This window comes from Macaca fascicularis, chromosome 20, assembly GCF_037993035.2.
Source record: "Macaca fascicularis isolate 582-1 chromosome 20, T2T-MFA8v1.1".
NCBI lineage: Eukaryota > Metazoa > Chordata > Mammalia > Primates > Cercopithecidae > Macaca > Macaca fascicularis.
This window is the reverse complement of record NC_088394.1, coordinates 49316501-49322500: the sequence shown is the minus strand read 5'-3', so window position 1 is coordinate 49322500 and position 6000 is coordinate 49316501. Positions and strand designations below refer to the sequence as shown.

General features: G+C 41.4%; 1 non-coding gene across 1 annotated transcript; it reads right to left on the bottom strand.

Annotated features, from left to right (window-relative positions):
* Window positions 1-67: 67 nt before the first annotated feature.
* On the bottom strand, window positions 68-170 carry LOC123570724 (small nucleolar RNA U13). The gene has a single exon (XR_006694973.1). It is a non-coding gene; the product is annotated as a small nucleolar RNA U13 (small nucleolar RNA).
* Between the last annotated feature and the right edge of the window lie 5830 nt (window positions 171-6000).

Sequence of the window (6000 nt, the reverse complement as noted above, 5' to 3'; positions counted from 1 at the left end):
TGAATAGGTGTTAACTTTTTCTCCAGTGAAGCCACAGATTTTCTTTAAGGGAAGCTGCTTTTTTTCATGTCAGATGGGTAATGTGCCCACGTGGTAACAAGGTTCAAGGGGTCACATCTCACATATATGTGTGAACACCCAATCATCATGCTTATGAACTACAAAAGGTTCAAGGGATATCCCGGCCCGCGGGATAGTCAGTGTAGGCCCTGGAGGAGGGGGTGGGAATTTGGGGAACAAGAGACACGAGAAATGGAGACAAGACAGTGCTCTGATCAAGTCTCGTTTAATGGTGGTAATGCAATGCCTTATATACATTTGGAGGGGAAGGGGTTGGGCTAAGGCGGAAATGACCTCATTGCGGAAGGCGTGGCCAGATAGGCTTCGGTTTCTCCGGTCGGACGTCATGTTGCACCTGCGCTGTCAGGTAGTCTTTTCGCGGGCACGGGAAAAATGAATGAAGAAGAAGCAGGAAGAACGCCATCTTTTAATGGTGGTACTAATACAGGGAAGAAGGTAAATCTAGGGAGAAGGTGTGGGGTGGAAATGAATATAGCTCAGGCGTTTAATCTTTAATTATTATTCGCTATGGCCGGGGCGTGCAGCTCCGGACAGGTCCCCCTTTTTATATTTTTATGACAAGAAAACCCCTCGGGAACTGCGCCTGTCTTAGGTTGGGTCAACTCACCCCCACCTTCTAGACCCGTCATGGGATAAGGCAGCAGCAAGGGCGGCCCTCCTGTCTTAGGCTCCGATGGAGATAGTGTCCTCTTACCCGTCATTGACTGTCCAGTTCAGCACACAGGGGAGGTGGTCTTATTAAGGTAAATAAGACTCACCATTTTCAGTCATCTCAAGGCGATGATAATGAACCTGTATAGGTTTGGCCTGGAAGGCCTCGATTTGTTGTCTGACAAATGCCATAAGCTTATTAAGGATTATAGGCCCGAGAGTGAGGAAGAGTAGAAGAGTGAGTAAAGGACCAAGAAATGGCAGGAGATAGGGGAGAAGTCCATCGAGTCCAGTCCATAGTGGATTGGCGGCCAGGCCTTTTCTGCGCTTTTCTAGTTCTTCTTGCAAAGTTTTTATCTTATCTCTGACGATTCCGGATTTGTTGGCGTAAAAACAGCACTTTTCCTGTAAAGCCAAACATATCCCTCCCTGTTCTGCCGTTAACAAATCTAGACCTCTTCTATTTTGGAGAACTACTTCAGCTAACGAGTCTACTTGGTCTTGTAAATCTTGTATAGTACTGGATAAGGTCCGTACATCTGAAATTAATTGGTTGGATAATTTAGTATATTGGGTTAGTGAGACTCCTAGGCCTGTGGCTCCTGTAGTAAAAGCAGTGGTGATTCCTAGTCCAGCCAACAAGGGAATAAATTGTATGGCTCGTTTCGGTCTATAAATAAAATGTTCAATAGCGGGGATGGGGATAGGTTCATCTCCAGGGAAGATATCAATGTCGGGGAGAAGAGTGGCCAGGACACAAAGCCCTGTCCAATTTGTAGGTAGATACGTATATGCCATGTTGTTTCCACAAACGAAAACCGAGCCATTTATAGCACACAAAGGGTTGGTGGCATTGATTATGGAAGTACAGTTGCCAAACACAACATAGCCTAAATCAATTTCTTTAGTGTTATTATATGATGGTGAAAAGAGGCAAGAGGAATTAGAAAACGTCATCGGTTGAACTAAGTGGGGGGGGGTAATAGGACAGGAATTATTTACTAAGGATTCATTTGAGTAATTGACATAGGGCAATGAAAGGTTAGGTATGGCTAGAGGAATAGGGGGGCCCATTTTAAGACAAAGCCAACAATCGTGGGCCAGGCTTGTATTGGACATTTGAAGTAAATTGTAAGTAGCATTGAGGATATCAAAGGTTTGGGCATCGAGCCTAAAATTATCTCTAAGCTCAGGCAGGGCTAAAGGGTGATATTGAAGTTCAGGATATGGAGCTTTATGAATTTCTTCTAATTTTTTCTGGACGGTTTTAATTCTTGTAATATCTAATGGGCCTCCTCCATCAGAAATGTGAATGGGGGCGGTAGTGCTCCAACAAACAGGCTTTCCTTTTTGGCCGTTACAAGGAGATTGTACAAGTTTATTAGTGGATCCTAATACTTGTACGTCATTGATGCCTCCAGTTTGTGTTTTTAGTAACGTGGCCGTATAATATGTTCTATTGCCTGATTTGCATTGTTGATAGGAGGTATAACAGGAACTATGTACAGAAGATTGGAAAGAGCTACAAGGGCATTCTAGGAGTGGCCCGCTAGGTGAGGTATCTCTTGGGGTAGACTTACATTTCCATAACTGGTTTGGCATTAGGTAAGCTGTCTTGCCCGTGCAGGTCACCTGGGTGATTCTATCTGACGGAGGTTCAGATATTTGTCCCCCTCTGCAGTCACAAGGCTGGCCGTATTGTTTTCGTAATAATTCTTTTGCCTTACGAGGGTCACCAAAACCTGCATAGACTGTCACTATGTTATATAGAACGATTATTCTCCAAAGGAATTTCATGTTAGGCTTCATTTTCTGAAAAACAAGAAGAAAAGAACTTCTCAGGGAGATTTATCTTCCCTGGACTGACAATGGTTATGATTTATTTGTCTTACCAATCTTTCAGGCAGCCATCTGGCTGCATCATTTTTTTGTGAGAAGATGCATACTGAGCCTCTTCCCCAAATTAAAACTGGATCGGGGCCATGCCATGAACTATCAAGTGGATCTTTCCATTTTACCATTGCAAACTGTTTTTGAGATTCAGGATGCCAGAAACGGTCGGCAGCCGATTTTCCATGACTGTCCAAATTTAAAAAATTAAGGATAAACAGGGCATGATTGAGTATGTTTCTGGGGGTACCCTTCATGGGGTACCAGCTCCCCCCTTTTAATTTTGTGATAATAGTTTTTAATGACAGATGAGCTCTTTCTACTATACCTTGTCCTTGGGGATTATAGGGAATGCCTGTGGTATGTTTAATTTGTAGGGTATTACAAAATTGTAAGAAGGTTTTGGCTATATAACCGGGGCCATTATCTGTTTTGATTTGTTTGGGTATTCCTAAAATAGAAAAGCAGTGTAATAAATGAGCTATGACATGTTTGGTGGCCTCTCCTGTTTGGAGAGTTGCACTGATGAATCCACTGTAGGTGTCTATGCATACATGGATATATTTTACTTGACCAAATTCTAAGTGGTGAGTAACGTCTATTTGCCAAATTTCGTTGGGGATGAGTCCTCGGGGGTTAACTCCTAGATGGGGAACAGGTAAATATGTTATGCAGTTGGCGCATTGTTTAACTATTTGTCGAGCTTGTTCTCTGGTAAGTTTAAACATAAGTCTTAAGGTTTGGGCGTTTAAATGATGTAAGGCATGTGCTTTTTGCGCTTGTTGCAAATTGTCTGTAGTGACTGTGGCTATGGTTTTTGTTGCCGTGTCAGCTGTTGCGTTACCTTGTGTTAGAGGTCCCGGTAATCCTGAATGTGCTCTAATATGCCCAAGAAAAAAGGGAGTAGTCCTTTTTCGGATAAGTTGTTGACATTGTAAAAATAGGTTAGCTGTGTCTGAAATATGTTTACTTTGAGACACGGTCTCTAAGAGGGGTATTGAATGAGCCAGTTAGGCGCTGTCTGTATAAATGTTAAGTGGCTGACAAGGAAAAGCTGATAGTGCTGCAATTATAGCTTGCAATTCGACCAGCTGAGCTGATGTATAAGTGGTCTGGAATTTAACGACTACATTATTGTAAGTGTAAGCGGCAAGTCCTGTGGAAGATCCATCAGTGAAAATTAGTAATGCGTCATTGAGAGGTTCTTTACTGGTAATATGGGGAAATACAAACGCATGAAGTTTACAAAATTGAATAAGTTTGTTAGGTGGGTAATGGTTGTCAATCGCGCTAGTATAAGAAGCGCAAGCAATTGGCCAGGCTTCCGTATTTTGTAACAGCCAATGGATGCGTGATTGAGTGTAGGGCTGTATAATGGTAGAGGGTTCTATTCCAAAGTATTTTCTACTGTTTTCTCTTCCCAAGATAATTAGATCAGCTATGACATCATAATAAGGCAACAAAACCTTTTTAGGGGAGGAGGGCAGGTGTACCCACATAATGGGATTGTTCTGCCAAAATAGGCCAGTAGGGGTTATTGTTGTGTTAAAAATAAGGAATATTAATGGCTGAGAATAATCAATACCGGTAACAAATTGTGTTGCAATGGCATGTTCTACCTGTTGGAGTGTTATTAATGCTTCTTTAGTAATGGACCTGGGGGATTTTGGATTAGAGTCTCCTTTTAATATATCGAAAAGAGGTTTTAACTCTCCTGTGGTGAGCTTTAAGTACGGTCGAAGCCAATTTATGTCTCCCAGTAATTTTTGGAAATCATTTAAAGTTTTTAAATGATCATGACGTATAACGGCCTTTTGATTAATGATTTTGGGTCCATTAATCTGGAAACCAAGATAAGTATATGGATCTTGTAATTGTACTTTTTCTGGGGCTATTTGTAGTCCGGCTGCTGTTAACTCTTGTTTGAGTTGGGCGAAGCACTGTAAGACTTGTTTGCCAATTTCTCCTGCTATTAAAATATCATCCATATAATGTATAATATACATTTGTGCCCATGTTTTTCTGACTGGCTCTATAGCGGCAGCTACATATTTTTGACACAAGGTAGGACTATTGGCCATACCCTGAGGTAAGACTTTCCATTGATAGCGCTTCATTGGTTGTTTAAAATTTGTAGATGGAAGACTAAAGGCAAATCTTTTCTGGTCAGCAGGGTGAAGGGGAATTGTAAAAAAGCAATCTTTAAGGTCAATAATGATTTTAAAATATTTTTGAGGAATTGCAACCGGTGAAGGCAATCCTGGTTGTAAGGCACCCATAAGGATCATAGTGATATTTACTGCTCTTAAATCTTGTAAGAGTCTCCATTTACCAGACTTCTTTTTAATAACAAAAATAGGTGTATTCCAAGGGGAATTACTTTCCTCAATATGTCCTGCTGCTAGTTGTTCCTGCACTAACTGTTGGGCAGCACTTAGTTTATCATTGAGTAAAGGCCACTGATCAACCCAAACGGGCTCATCTGACTTCCAAGTAATGGGGTCAGCGCACCTTTGGGGTGCAGGTATGTCAGTGGCCTGAGCTAAAAATTTCCAAACCCCTTTTTATCAAGTTGTCCTGAAACGAGTATAGGCTGTGGGATACCGTTCTCTCCTTTTCCAAGACCTTTACCAGGGGTGTATCCTTGAGTTAACATTTGTGCAGTAACTATATCATTTGGACTACACATTATAATTTTCATTTGAGAGAGTAGATCTCGCCCCCAAAGGTTAACAGGTAGGTAAGGGATGACAAATGGCTTAATGAGGCCTGAATTGTTTTCTTTATCTGTCCATGTTAGATATTTAGAACTTTGTTTTAGGATTACTGCTTTGTCCAATTCCTCTCAAGTGAGTTAAAGTTTCTGTGGTAGACCAATGAGAGGGCCAATCTTCCTGTTTAATGATAGTTACATCAGCCCCTGTGTCTATTAGTCCAGTGAATGCCTTCCCGTCTAACCATAAGGTTAGAGAGGGTTTTTGATTTGTAATTGGTTGCACCCAATATATATCTGATGATCCGAAACCTTTTATATTTCTATTAGAGTATTGGATATTATTATCTGTTTTAACCAAAGGTAGCAGGAGTAACTGAGCTATTCTAACTCCTTGAGGGACAGTAATAATACTATCAATAGCTCTGGCCATAATTTTAATTTCTCCTTCATAATCATTATCGATAACTCCAGGGAGGACTTGTAAGCCTCTCATGGTGACACTACTTCTTCCTAAAAGTAGCCCAAAAGTGTTAGGTGGTAAGGGTCCATATATTCTGGTATTTAAGGTTTGCGGTCCCATTTCAGGTGTTAGTATTGTGTGGGAGGTGGAACTGAGGTCCAATCCTGCACTTCCTGGGGTTGCTCTACTAAGTTTTGAAATG